The 16,236-nt window shown below is 33.4% G+C and overlaps 1 long non-coding RNA gene across 1 annotated transcript in view; it reads right to left on the bottom strand.

The window, feature by feature from the left end:
- The window catches only part of LOC129145296 (uncharacterized), a 218,743-nt gene that overhangs the window by 8,855 nt on the left and 193,652 nt on the right, over positions 1-16,236 (bottom strand). The gene's annotated exons all lie outside the window — the stretch shown is intronic.

Here is a 16,236-nt window from a genome sequence, read left to right as displayed (position 1 = left end):
TGAACTCTAAAAGCACTAATTTTGTAATTTTTTTTAGAAAAGTTGAATTTTTTATTTAAAAATCAAAGCATAATGTGGTAATTAGAAAGAATAAAATAAGCAGAAATTAGATTTTTCAAAATATTTAGCTATAGGATGCCCTATTTTCCTTATAAAAATCACTGATTCATGAGTTAGGTGCATACAATTTTACAGTTAAAGTGAATGGTAGATTATTGATCCTGGACATTAAAGAAGTTATTATGTAGCCATCATCCTCACTGGTGATAGCATGAAAATAATAAACACCAAGAAAATATTTTTTGTTAAAAATAGCTTGTTACATGTTTATTCAAGTACACTTACGATATTTGTGTAAATTTCTGGTATAGTTAATTCTCTTCCTTTTATTGATACTTGGGTTATTAATATTAAAATTACCATCTAAACTTCATTAGTTTAGCCACTAATTATCAAATAGAAACTCCCAATTTTGTATTACACTGAGAAGATCAAATTAAATGAGAAAAGCAAATTAAGTGAAAATCTACTTGTCGTTATTTTCTGAGTTTGTAAACAAAACAAAAACAACATTATTAAATACCCAAAGAAAGTCAAGTGAATATATAACTTCATAGTCTGCTCAGGAAAGATAACATCACAAGGTAAAGACACAAAAGTCAAGTTAATGCAATAAACTAATATTTGGATAGGTCCTTCATATTGTTTATGACAAATATTTGGCCTATATTTATCTTCCCGACTTATTCATATTGAATGTCTTGATTTTCTATTGATAATTTCCCAGAACATTTGTACTTTACAGGTAGTAAAGTAGATTCCAAGGCAAGTAAGGAAGTCCAGAGTGAGGATACTAGTTTTAACTGTGTATTATATTATGAAAATGAAGAGAGTGAGAGAGAAGGTGAACTTATTCATATATTACAAAGTTAGTACACTGATGAAAAAAATACTGGTGATACTGTCTGAGTTGAGCCCTGGATTTTGTTTCAGGAATGAGGAAGATTATGTGGGTGAGAAGGTAGTGGGGTAGAGCAGGCTCTGAGTTATGAGACTTAAAGGCTATGTGGAACTGGGGACCAAATATGCTCATGATGAACCTTGAACAACTTGTTTATTCAAGTAGGGTGGTCTATTTTACCCATAGTAACTTATTATAAAACTCCTTTGGGAAGACTGTGATTTTTGTCTTCCAACCTTTTGCTTATTCATTATTTATACATTGACTCCTTGATAACAATGTACTGCCATTAATCTCCCTTACTAAGAGAAGCCAACCGTATGGGTGGAAATGAAAAGATGTTAATGAAATGTAATTCAAACAGTTAGGTTCATGTCAACAGTATTATTCACACCCATATGAGTTAGTAAATTCCTAATCAAATAGGTAATTTTCCAGGCATATGGCCAATAGGTGTAAGTATAGCTTTTTCTCTCATCACATTAAACTTTTAAATTAAAAAATCTGATAGTCAATGAAATCACCCATAAAATCATCAAATATAACTCATAATGAAAATACAATGATGACATAGTTTCAGAGATTCTACATTTATTCAGGTCAATGCTTGAAAGAAAGTAAAGATTTTCATTAAGAAATGATATAAAATAAAAATTACTAGAACTAGCAGCAACAGTGGCTATGCTGTAAAAATGGCCACAAATTCTTCACATTTCTCCACTAATATCCTTGAAATATGATGTTACAAATCTTCCCATCAAGAAATAGCATGTGCATGCTGGTGGGAGTGCAAACTGGTCCAACCACTATGGAAAGCTGTGTGGAGATATCTCAACCTACTAAAGATAGAGCTTCCATATGATCCAGCAATTCCACTCCTAGGTATTTACCCAAAGGACACAGAAACATTAATTCCAAAGAGCACCTGCCCCACTATGTTTAGAGCAGCACAATTTACAATACCTAAGCTTTGGAAACAACCCAAATGTCCAAATATGGATGACTGGATCAAGAAGATGTGGTACATATATACAATGGAATATTACTCAGCAATCAAAAAAGATAAACTTATGCAATTTGCAGCCACATGGATGGAGCTGGGGGGGATCATGCTCAGTGAAATTAGCCAGAAAAAAAAGAAAAATACTGGATGGTCTCACTTATAGCAGGAAATTAGAAAACCTAAATAAGGGACCAGGAAAAAGAATAACTATAATAAAGAAAAAATCAACAAGCAACTATAAACCAGAGACACACTATGGGGGGGTGGGGAGAGGTGGGATTGGGGTTAAAATAAAGAGGATGCAATTGTATGGGGACTATAACCAAGATGAAAATGCATACATTGTGCAAAAATGAAAAATGATGTAAGAAATATATAAAATAAAATATATAAAAAATGAATGGCTTATATTAAAAAAAAAGAAATAGCATGTGCACAGCATGACTAGATTAGGTATACCAGTTGCATGAGACATCAAGTAGTGATGAAAGTCACAGAAGTAAGGACCATGCTCAAACCTATGTTAGAGTAAGGTTTTTCAATCTTGCACTATGGATATCTTGGTTAGATAAAAATTTTCGTTATGTGCAACTATTTTGTGTGTCATAGGATGTTTAATAACAGCCTCTACCTATTAAATTCCAGTAGTTACATGTTGTAACAACCAAAAATATCTTCAGATATTGCCACATGCCATCTCCATTGATTTATAATATATGTAGAAGTAAGTGTATAACTAAAAAAGCACAAAAGTTGAAGGTGATGGATAAATGGGATGATATTATAAGGCTATTAGGTCTGTAAAATATGAAGAGTGAAGAGATATCATGTATAAAGCTGCAAGTGTGAAATGTGAAAAAGGAAGCAGTGTTAAGTGTAAAGTGTGAAGCTATATAATTATTATTTGAAATAGGCTGTGGTAAGTTAAAAATAATTGTTATCCAAAGAGAACACTAAAAATTAATTTTGAAAAGGAGCTCAGATGACAATACATGAAACAGAAATAAAATACCAATGAAAGAAACAAGAGGATTAAAAAAAATGGAAGACGTCTGTTTGCTAGCCTTTTCCATTATAAAATGTATTGCTAAATTTTTCTGCACTGCTTCTTTATTTGATCAAATCATTTGCCCTCACTGGCCCAAAATGTCCCAGAGAAGTTAGAAGAGTTTACAGGCACCCCTTATTTGTTCTAAAACCTCATGTACTTACGCAGGAACATAAAAGATCTCTAATCAGTAAATGCTTTCTGATAAAATTGTGGATGATAAAGACTAAGATATAAAGTGACTGAGAATCAACATTATAATCCTTTTCCATGAAAGTCTTTTTGAATGAAGGAATAAAACTGAGCAAATTGTTGCTTTTTGCCTAAAAAAAAAAAAAAAAAAAGGAAGAGATAATGGAAAACAAATACCACTTTGCTGCTATCATGGTAGATTAGCTTAAACAATAGCAATAATTACATAAAATGTTAATTACATTAAATGTAAAATGTTCAAATTGAAGCCAGAGATTGCCAGATTACATAACCATGCAACAGCACTATTCACAATAGCTAAGACAAAGAAACAAGTGCCCATCCAAGGAAGATTGGATAAAGATGATATACCACATTTGCTATTTGTGACAACAGGATGGAACTTGAGGTAATTATGTCAAGCCAAATAAATCAGAAAGAGAGAAGGACAAATACCAGATGATTTCACTCATTTCTGGAATATAAAGAAACAGAGCAAACAAATTACCAAGCAAAAACAATTCTTAAACTCTGACCAAAGAGCGAGAGAAAGAGGTGGGGCATGGGAGGAACTTGTAGACGGAGGATCGACTGGATGTGGTGGATGGTTATTAGAACCTTGTTGGTGTGTATGGCATGGTGTCATACATTTAAACAAGTGGAAGTTGTACCCTTACAATTTATACAGTCTGGATATGATGCAGTGAAATAAGACCCGTCTCTCTTCCTACCCCACCAGATAAGCATTCCTATGTGTTGCATTTAACAAGTTGTCTTCTTGCATTCTATGGAAAAGGGAGGATAGCCCTAAGAGGATAATAAGGAAGTTAAACATCTAAGGAAGTTAAACATAAGGTATTAACAAAGCAAGCTGGTGCTCATCCAAAATCTCCAAAGGCCAGCATCAAAAGGACATGCTGACCCTTGTCCATTTCCCTTTTGTTTGACGCCTTTGTAAAAATATTCCTGTCCTCTGCCAAAGAAGCAGGATGGTGGTCTTTCAGACACAGGTCTGCTGCCTTCCTCAGTCTGTCGACAAATTAAACTACTTGCCTTCTCCTCAAACTCTGTTTCCTTTTATTGGCTGAGGGAAACTGAGGCTGGCATTTGGTATCAGTTAAACCAATATTGCCTCAAAAAATTCAGTACACAAGTTTATACATGTAGTAGAGATACATTTCAAATTTAAAGATACATATAAATTGATATAAAAGGACAGAAAATGATAATCCAGGCAAATGGCATGAAAAATTTGGTGTAGTAATGTTAATATCAGAAAAATTAGACTTTAAAGCAAAGCATTTTTAAGCAATAAAGAGGAACATTTATAAATCACAAATGGAACCATTCATTAAGAATATATAATCATAAATATAGGGCCTCCCTGGTGGCACAGTGGTTGACCGCTGGGTTGCAAAGCTGCCCGCAGGCTCTGCAGCGCAGGTTCGATCCCCGGCCACCGGATGAGGGTCCCACATGGCGTGCAGACCTCTCCTGCCGCCCGCTGCTTCCCTCAGCAGTGTACCTCGTCAGTCTGCCTGCTCTGTTCCCCGCTCTGGCTCTGGTGAATTCTCTCACCCTCCTGCGCTTCTGTACCCAGTGCTTGTATAAATAAATAAATAAATAAATCTTAAAAAAAATAATATATAATCATAAATATATATGTATCCAATAACAAAACTTCAAAATTCATGAAGCAAAAAAAAAAGGGCTAATATAAAAAATAATTGAAGAGGTTTACACTACTATTCTTTCAGCTATTATAAAAAAAGACAAAAATTAGATCTGAGCACACTATTAACTAATTTGAACTAATTGATATTTACAAAACAGTGCATCCAACAATTGCTGAATAAACATTTTTTTCAAGTGCATGTGGAATGTACATCAACACAGACATACTAAACTATAACTAAATTTCAATAAACTTACAAAGATTTGTACATTAGAAAGTGTATTGTATGACTATAAAATAACTAAATCAGAAGTCAATGACTATTTTAAGAAAAATTTCAAACATTTGTAAATTAAATAAGACATGTCTAAATAACTTATGGCTTAAAATGAAAATCATAAGAGAATAAAAATACAACCCATCAAAATCTATGGGATACAGCACAGGTGATATTTAAGAGAATTTTTTTTGCTTTAAGTGCTATAATAGAAGAGAAGGAAGTTTAAAAAAAATTAATTAAGTTTCCACCTAAAGAGACACTGAAGAGGAATAAACCCAAAATAAGAAGGAAAAAAAATCAGTGTTAGAAGCTCATGATTTAGAAACAAAAATTAACAAAGCTCAAAATTCATTCTTTGAAAAATTAATAAAATCAATAAGTCCCAATAGAAGAAACTGGGAAACAGAGAGGTAAATACAAATTACCAATATTATGATTAAAAAGGATAATTATTATATATTATTGCCTTTAATAGGAAAATAAAACATTAGGAACAAATCGTGCCAATAAATTAGGCAACTAGATGCAATGAACTCATTTCTTATGAAACACAACTTACCAAAAGTGACTCAGGAAGAAGTGGAAAATTAAATAACCATGTTTGTAATTAAAAAAACAAAAACAAAAAACGAAAACCCAAGAAAATTCAAGGCCCAGATGATCTCATCATTAAATTCTATCATATACAAAGAAATATCAGTCATAAACTCTTTTTCAGAAAATAGAGAAGGGAATTCCCCCTAAGTTATTTTATGCATTCAGTATAACACTGATATCAAAGTCTAATAAATATTTATGAAAGAAGAAATCAGAGACTATAATGGTGACTACATGTTTTATGTTTCCCTCCCATTCCCTGCCCATTCATGTTAGGAAGTAGGGCCCTTGGGAAATAATAAGGATTAGAGGTGGTCATAAGGAAGAACCCTCATGAATGGGATAAGTGCCCTTATAAAAATGGCCTGACAGAGCTCCTTTGTTACTTCTGCCATGTGAGGCTACAGCGAGAAAGCAGCCGCCAGTGAGCAAATGAGCCCCATTTGTAGACATTACATATGCTGGTGCCTTAATTTTGGACTCTCCAGCTTTCAGAATTGTAAGAAATAAATTTCTGTTGCTTATAAATCCCTCTGCCTACGGTATGTTGCTACAGCAGCTCCAGATGGGTAAAACAGACATGAATACTGAGAAATGGGGTGCTGCAGGAAAAAACACCCAGAAATGTGGAAGCAGCTCTGAAGCTGGGTAATGGGTAGAAGCTGAAAGAGTTTTGTGGTACACGTTAGAAAAAGCCTACAGTGGCATTAACAGACAGCTAAGGGTAATTATAGTGAGAGCTACAAAGAAAGCCCCAATCTTCCTAATCTAGAACTTGGATAGGAGTATGGTTGGTAAAGGTCTTTCAGATGAGGTTTCAGATGGAAATGAGGAATGTATTACCACACAATGAAGGAAAGACCATCTTTGTTGGAAAACTAATCGTGTTAAGATTTTTGTGGAAGGTAGAATTTGTGAGTAGTAAAATGGAATATTTGGCAGAGCAAATTTCTATGCAAACAGTTAAAAGTATATGTTGACTTCTCTTGATTGCTTATCATAAAAGTTGAGGTGAGAGAAATGACTTGATGGGATTGTTAATCAGAAAGGAAGCAGGTCTTAAAGATTTAGAGAATTCTCAACCTATCCACATTGAAATGAATAAGAAAGTCTGTTTAGAAGGAAATTCAAATGCTATGGCCAAATGATCACCTGAATAAGAAATTTAGTGTAGTTTAAATAATTGCCGATTTTAAATAATTTAAATAATTGCCAGGTACCATGATCTTATTTTCCATTGCTTTCCTCAGCATATGCACCATAGACTCTGAGAATGGAACATTATGTTCCCTCATCAACTGATGTATGTAGCCCACTGATATTGATAAAGATGCAAAATCCAGTCTTTCAACAAGTGATACTGGAATAAATGTATATTTATGTGCAAAAAAGAACTTTGATTTAAACTTCACCTGAATATAAAAATCAATTCAAAATAGATCACAGACCTAAATCTAAAGCCTAAAACTACAAAACTTCTAGAAGAATATAGCAGAACATCTTTGTGACATTGCATCACACAATTTATAAAAGAAAAAAATGATAAATTGAACTTCATCCAAATTAAGAATTCCTGCTATAGAAAAGATAATGTTATTGGAGAAGCCAAAAGTTAAGAAAAATATTTGCAAATGTCATATCTGGTAAAGAATTTCTATCCTAAATATATCAGAATTTTAAATAAGAAAACAAATCATCCAATCAAAAAATTGGTAAAAGATTTGCAATCACATTTTATCAAAGATAAGCAAATCACCAATAAACACATGCACAGGTGTTAATCATTGCTTTTTGGGGAAATGCAAACTAAAACCACAGAGAGATACAACCACATTGCTAATATCTAAAATTAATAAGGTGGGCCTCCCCTGGTGTTGCAGTTGTTGAGCACTGGGCTGCAAAGCTGCCTACAGCCTCTGCAGCACCGGTTCGATCCCTGGCTGCCGGCAAGGGTCCCACATGGCATGACAGACCTCTCCTGCCATGCCCGCTGCTCCCTTCAGCAGTGTATTTCGTCAGTCTGCCTGTTCTGTTCCCTGCACTGGCTCTGGTGAGATCTCTCACCCTCCTGCGCTTCTACCTGTACCCAGTGCTTGTATAAATAAATAAATCTTAAAAAAAAAGAAAATCTTTTTAAAAATTAAAAAAAAAAATTAATAAAGCTAATCATATCAGGTGATGGTGAGAAAATGGAGCACCTGGAAGTCACATATTGCTGGTGGGAATGAGAGTAAAAACAATTTGGCAGTTTATAAAAAAACTAATCCACCTACCACATGACCCAAACATTCAACTATATATTCATTCCATGCAAAGAATTGTATACGAATACTTATAGCAGCTTTAAATGTAAACAGCTCCAAACTGGAAATGACTCAAATGCACCATAGGTGCATGGATAACAAATGTGGTATGTTCATATACACCACAATAAAAAGGAATGAACTATGGATGCCTGCAGAAATTGGATGAATATGAAAATATTTATATTGAAAGAAACAGATGAAAATCTTATTGCCTTGATGGCTTCATTTTACAGAATTTTAGAAAATGCAAACTAATCTATAGTGTGACTAAGATGGCCTTAATGTTCCTCTAAACTTGATTAAAATTTAGATCACTTTCTTCCTGACTATGGGGTCCTGGCCTCACTTCTGTTAGAGCATTTACTTCAGAAAACTTGCAATTATAAATTTTTATTATCACTCATACCCCATCCACTTGTCAGTTTTACGACCCAAGAATCTCTCTCAAGGACCATGGTGCTATCCCTTTGAAACACAGCCAAAATTAACAGGAGGGCAGGAGCCTAACTTTGATAACCATCAAAGTTGTAAACTGGTTAAGGAAGAAGTAAACTGGTTAAGTTGTAAACCAGTTGTAAACTGGTTAAGAAACACAGATGGTCTAATCACATTGACCAACCTTGGTGCCATCTTCCTCTATACTTTTCTACTTGCTAACCCTAGACTTAAAACTCTGTCAGTTTGGTATAAAAATATGGGAAACAATCTTGTTTATCAGGAAGAATTAATGAACACATTATGGCACACTCATAATACAGCTATTTAATGCAGCTATTAAAAGAATAAATGGATTATCAGAAGCAAACTAAATATTAATATTTGTATGCTATTATGTATGAATCCTATTATGTAAAGAAATGTGTGAACATACAAAAAATTTGAAACCAAAACTAGTAATAGTGGTTGACTCTGGAGAGGTAATTAGAATTGTGAAGAGATATGTGAAGAGAGGACTTGAAGGTCTTACTCTGTCTTACATATTTTACAATAGCTTGCTTCTCTTTGACAGCTCCATCCTGTTTTCTCTTTCATGTTCTCTAATGTTGGTCACTATACTAGGGTACACATTAACAACCAAAAGATTGGTCATTTTCTATTATTTTCCAGTTCTCAAAATAGTGGGTTGCTTTGTCGTATTATCTTCCAAAGATGAATAATGAAGGGTCTTTGGGTAATATTATTGACATTAGGGTTTGAAACATTTCACATGTTTCAATCCTTTATTATCTTATAGCACTCAAAGAGTCCTATCATTAGTTACAGTAAGGCTATTAAGTTGGCTCTTGAGTTCTTATGCTCATGATACAATTTAATAGCTTCCTTGATTTCTGGTATGATAAAGTGCTTGAAGCGTATATTTTATATTTCCTGCACCAGAATTTGAGTCACTATTTTTGTTAATGAGAAATTGATGTGATGGTTGGTCATTGCTACTGGTTGATATTCCTTTCCTATATCTTTTCAATGGAAAGAATTTGGTATGTTCTGAAAACACATTCAAAAGCAAGAAGTCATATTAGGACCTAATTTCTAACTAACACATTATTAGATACCTTGAAAATTTAAAAAAAGGATATAGAAAATACTGTCACTAATAATCGTAAGCTCACAATTTAATTTTGAGTAATATGCTTAAAATTAATCCCTGAGTCATTATCCTTTTTTTCAAAGGTGGATACTGCTTCAGAGTTGGACATCAGTGTTGGGTCCAGATGACTACACTAAGTAAAGGATTGAGAACTTAAAATTACTCATTTAGAAAAATAATTAATAAGGATGCTGAATTTTTATTGTTACCAATAATCTAGATGAAACTAATAAATTTTCTTGTTTAAAATTCTCCAATTTTTTTTGAGAATGTATCTGATTGCAAACTTGAATTATTCAATGGAGAATTTTTAGATGACTAATTCTACTTTTAATTCAGTTATTGTCTATTTCAAATTTTATCTTTCAAGTACGTCTAATATTTTTATTTCCAGTTAAATTAAAAAACTATAATTCATGGAACCTGAATTACATTTAAACTAAGAACTCAAACTTCTTCCTTAACTGGTTCACAAAATGTAAGAGTTTCAAATGCTTTTTATAAACCTGGATTAAGTCTGGGTCTTTTCAAGATAAAGCTTTTGCATTAAGAAAATTTCCACAAAACAGAACATTTTGCTTCCTTGGGTGTTTGCAAGCAAATTTTAAACTTGTTGGTCTCTGCAAAGTTGGGTATGGGGAAATCTTAAATACTAAGTCAAATTAGTTTGCTTTGTTAAGTTTCACCTGTTTGTAGGTTTCTGATGGTTTTCAACCCAGTCCAGGTTAATTTGAAAGCCAGACTGCATTGGCTTTAGAAATGACCTGGGTTTGTTCCAAGTATATCTCACTTTCTTTGTAGTCAAGTTTAGTCCAAAACTTATCTCTACAAATCTCATTTTTTTTCTCTTGGGAGAGAAAAATCTGGCTGTATTTTGAGGGCTGGAATCAATTTCAGAAGTTTTAGATTTAATATTCTTCTTTTGAATTATTAGAAATACTTCCATTCTTAATTTTAAAAGTTTTTGTTAGTAGAAGAGAATTTAACATACTTTATTAGCCATGATAGTAATCCTTTCATTTCCAATCTCTTTCTTCTTCAATGGATTTGGGGCTTAATCAACCCTTTAACTACATCCTCTGACTTTCATGATCTGTACCTACTTTCCACTTTCTCTATAATTAGAAAAAGTTATTTTTTCTCTGAGTTTGCCAGTTTACCAGTGTTTTAGTTGTACCTCCTGAGGATTCACTTCACTTTCATGAAGCCTTCCAGTTAAAATCTACAAAATGCCAAAATGGAGAAACATAAACTGACAAATGCAGCAGTCAGTTTTCTTCAACCTTCTGAAGGCCTACATCTTGGTAGTTATTGGCTGAGTAGTAAGTTTGTAGGACTGGCACTATCACCCGGTAGCCATAAATTCAACTTTTAACACCAAGCTGCAGATTAGGAAATCTGCCTCTGAAATGATGAAGATAATGATTCCATTCATTTACCTCCCAGAATTTATCATTTGAAATGTAATTCTTTGAATTCAGACAAAGCACAGATAGCTGTTTGTTTAAAAAATAAACAAGTGTTTTCAAAATTTACTAAATTTACTCCATTAGTATATGAATTAAGTTAACATTTCCTTCCCCAAGAAAAATTGTATGTGTTGACACACCTTATAGCTTCTGGGAAATTACTTCAATGGGGATAATAACTACTGACAGTAGCATACCGTATTACACAATTTCTTTAAATTCTTCTCAGATGACCTTTTTTTCAACCACTATGTTTTGTTCCAGAGCCCATGCATGAACAATTTTTATGTTTTTCCAAAGTTAAAGTTGTTTTCTTCATGTCTTTTCTTTCCACTAGGAAGTCATGTTTTCTCTGTGAATGGAACTTAAACCCCAATTGTTCAATTCTAAATTCAAAACCCACAGAATTTGGTCTAAAGTAAACAAAACACATTCACTCTCTTGTTCCTAATTGCTTGAAATTCTATCCAGGTTTTCTAAAACTTGATTGAGTCTTACTAATATTTTCTATGAACCACACATAGATTTGGAGTTTATAGACAAACCCCAAACCTCTAGAAATAAGCCCCACATCAAGAAAGTTTCATTTGGTTTCAGGTTTCACTACAAAAATTCAAATATAACTTTATAAAAAAAGCACTAAGCAACACTGGATGGAGATGATCATTTTCGACAGTGAAATGTCATACTTATGCACCATTACATAACAGTAATTTTGTTTTTAAGATTTACTTATTTATGCATACAAGAGCTGGGGTGTAGGCCAGAGGTGCAGGGGTCGGGGAGGGGGAGGCATTGAGAGGATTCACCAGAGACCGAATGGGGAGCAGAACAGGCAGATTGACTGAAACACACTGCTGAGGGGGGCTAATTTATGTTTTTAAGTCTCGAATGAAGTCCAAATCTATGTTTTGCAGTCAAAACAACTATGCACATTTTATTTATAGCTAAAATTTCAATATTAACTACCTATCTTGAAATTACAGGAATGAGGGTATTGAAGAACAACGTTATATGGACATGGAAATAATCCAAACCACAGTTGAATGTTGTTGAGGCTAGCAAAGCAAATGATTTGATGCTAATTTGCTAGCTATCAATCTATAAACTTCTCAAAGACCTATAATTACAGAAGTGAGAGGGACTTCAGGGGCTTTTTTTTTTTTTTTGAAGTAACAAGTTACTTCTGCAAATAGGTATTAGGCATTATCCAATCCAAATAAATTACTGACCCATTCAAATCTTCCCTGATACTTCCCACATACTTTCTCTACCTGTTGGATCAGATATAGATGTCATGGCTCAGAAAATGATAAAGTCAAACGACAGAAGGAGCTACATATATTGAAGGAAATTTGTTGCTGATCAGGAACCCCCATATTAAAAAACTAACATTATCAAGAAAAATCTACAGGGGTAAGCATGAACATTTGGGAGTTTGTTATGGACATTAGTATCATTCTCACTAAAATGGAATGTATTTTATATTCATCCTCCCTGATTGTAATTTTTATTAATACCAAAAATATTAAGGTATTAAAATACTTTAAATTTATCAGAAGCAAGTTTAATATACTCATGCATCAGTTTCTTAGAATTGCAATATATGAAAAATAAAAAGATTTCATCTTATGGGAGTAACTCTTAACATCCATGAGAATTATATCACATAAATCATCTGTACAGTCCCTGTGTGAGGCTATATCATTTAAATAGTTGAAATAATTGTTTCTTTCCAGTAAAGATATTGACAAAAACACAAAAAAGAACCTGAACATTTCTGGCTTGGACAAAAATGAGAAAAAATTATTTTTCAAATCCCTCTCTTTACTTCCTCAATCACTGACTTTGAAATCTTGGTGTATTGTTTTTCCTTTTTTGTTGGATTAAGTTTGGGATAAGGGAGGATAGACATAAGGTATGTGGTAAAGGCCTCAGGGAATTTTAAATGGAAAAACTTGGCCCCAAATTTTTGTTTAATGTGCATAAACTATGTACAGTATCCTGGACAAAAATGTCCTGAACAGCCCAAACTATTTTAGGTCTTTATTTACTGGTACTAAAGGAAGAAAAAAGAACAGGGCCGAAGTTTAAAAACAAATTTCCATGAACTCTGACTATCCAAGTATCTCATGTTGACCTGGGAAATAAAACATATTGTATGTTTGATTATAAAATAAATTCCTGCCAACCAAAAGCAAATTATGAGTCTCTCCATTAATACTTAAGTACAATTAAATGAGAACAAATTTCTTTCAACAAGACACAAGCATTTGTGAATGCTTTTAGGTGCTAAAGAATTCTTCTGAGAAATATAAGTGAAGAAAATAAGGCATCAAGGTAGGAGTCACATTATTTGAGTATTTTGTGGAACTTGCATTTTCCCCGTCTTTGTAGCCCCCTCACCTATTCTTATATTAACCTGCTCTTTTCATAGAAAAAGTCTGGAAAAAATACTCATGTGAATGTTTGCCTTGAGTGAGAAGAGATAATCAACCACCAGTTTGGATACAGTTATCTAGTAATTGTCTCTCTAGTATGTCTTCTCATAGGTCTTCTTTTTAGCTTCAAAGTTCAGGTTAAATGCACCCTTTGACTCTACCTGGCAGAACTAATCATTCCTTCCTCTGTTTCTAAAGCATTTGATTCACACCTTTGTTATCAAATACTCAAACATATGATATTGACCAGCAGGTTGAATACAAAAGCATGATGAGGTGATGACTCTGAGACAATGAGAAGTGGTAGAACCAGACTGAGCCAGGGACAAGGAATGGAACTTCTGGTGAAGAGTTAAGGGCAGAAATGTAGAAATGGGAACCCATAGAATGCTCAAACCTCATAAAGTCAGGGTCAGGTAAAAAAGTAAAGATAAAAAACACAAAGTTGAGGGGATAATTGGTTGCACCAACTACCAAGGAGATGGAGCATGGGGCCCAAATATCACTTTAGCTGGCCTTTTCATCATATTCTTTCAATGTGGGGTGTCCTTTGACAGTATCTGTCCTCTTTGCTAGCTTGTGAATGTGTCAAGCATCTTCTGTATTTTATCTATTTGAATTCACAAAACTTAGCCTAGTTTCTAGCTCCTAAAACGTAGAATATTTAATGGCATTGGACATTTTCTGGAAGATGTCGTTTACCTTATTTTACAGATGATAAATCTAAAGGTTGGCCAAAGCATTTAAAAATGTAAGTGAGTATGGATGCAGCTTCAGTAATATTTCAGTTAGAATGTGGTGAAATTTAGTGACTAACAGTGTTTCTTTTATATCCAGGGAACTGGTTGTACCTTATAACCACTGTATCTGATTTATATGTAAATGCTCCAGTACATATCAGAGAAGAAGCCAAAGTCAGAGATGGATTAAACATACAGAGGACAGAAACCTTAATATCAAGTCCTCTCTTTTGTATAAAACAATGAGTAAACTGCGGAGAGAAGGAAATGATACATTTTTGTGAAGACAGTTTCTCTTCATAGCAGTTCTAAGGCCATGTTGCTGAGAGCATGGAAGGAGGACTTTGAGTTGAAACTTATGGTCACACTTTCAAATGAATGACACTGTCACATTGTCCTTTAGTAATTTTTGATGTGTTATTGCACTATGGGTATAAAATTATAATGTACTAACAGTGGTTTTAATTGTCCCATCAGCCAAATTAAGCAAGGTAAATTTTTCCATTATTGTATGGATTAGGCTTAATACAAATTTGCTTCACCTCTTCTCACTGACCCACACACATTTATTTAGTATTTGGTAATCTATATCACATTGTTCTACATTTTACCAAGACAGAAACAATTTAAAAAGTACTAAAAAACTTAGTTTATGAGTAAGGCACAATTATCAAGCTAATGTTAACAATCTATTAGTGGATAATGAAATTAGTGGATCTTGATTGGAGAGAAACAGCACAAAAGAGTAAACATCAGAATGTCTCACATGTAATGATTATTGTTTTCTGGAACTTATTTTCCATTTTTACTCAAATGTGGGTCAAGATGTAAAAGATATTTCTTACTGTTTGCCATAATCTAAACAGCTATAGAGTCACAGCTTTAATACTGCTATAGAAACACTGGAAAGTACAGTATAATCTTTTGAGAACTAGAAGCCTATCCTCTAGGTAGCTTTTTATTTTTGAAATTCCTAGGAAAGTGATATTTTTAAATGTCAGAAAATTAAAACAAAAACCCATGCAATTTTTGCGTTTTCACAATTCTTAAGTAATTTTTAATCTCATAAAATTTTTTCTCTTACCCTAAAAGGAAAAATACTTTCCCTCATATATAAACACATGACTTTTGGCACAGATGAAAAGTCTTTAAGTTAAACTTCAAAACTCCCAATTTAATAGAAGTTAATCTTTCATTAATTTATCAAAATATGTCTGAACAGATATACTATTGATCCTCCTCATTCTTTTAAGTTGTTGTTCTTGAACTTGGTTTAAAGTAAAGTTTGGTCTCAAGTATAACATTCTTCAAAAGTTAGTAGAGAAAGAAGGTAATGGATATGGAGAAATTTGCATGAATAGAAATACTTCTATAATGGAAATTTCACTACAAATACATGCATGGTCATAATGGCCAAGGAATGTATTAAATGTAATTTCTACCTTGAAGTCAAAGTCGAATATTATTCACCAGGTATGTTTGGCTTATTAAAAACAGTTGAATATTTCAACTTTGATTACATTCAGTATTTTTGTATGCTATAAATGTTTCAATGTAATTAAGTTTTATTAGTATTATTTTCTTCCTCCTACCTGTTTTGTTATAATATTGACTGCATTTTATAGTTTCATTTAATAAAAATTTAAGAGGAAGAAATACAAGAAAAGGGGACTTAAAGCAGGTTTAAAAGATTAATTCTTATTTTTTTCCCATCCAAAGAAATGCTCAGGGCATGTTTACATGTTTTATTTGGGTGACTGTCTTTGTATAACATTCTACATAGAGGGGCCTCCCATGGTGCAAGGGGTTAAGATGCAACCTATGAGGCTATCCGCAGCCACTGCATCACGAGTTCGATCCTGGGCCAAAAAAACCCACAAGGCCAGCAGACCTCTCCTGACTTGCCTGCTGCTCCCCTCAGCAGTGTATTTCAGTC

This window comes from Talpa occidentalis, unplaced genomic scaffold (assembly GCF_014898055.3).
Source record: "Talpa occidentalis isolate TD23 unplaced genomic scaffold, MPIMG_talOcc4v2.1, whole genome shotgun sequence".
NCBI lineage: Eukaryota > Metazoa > Chordata > Mammalia > Eulipotyphla > Talpidae > Talpa > Talpa occidentalis.
This window is presented reverse-complemented; position numbering and strand designations above follow the sequence as displayed.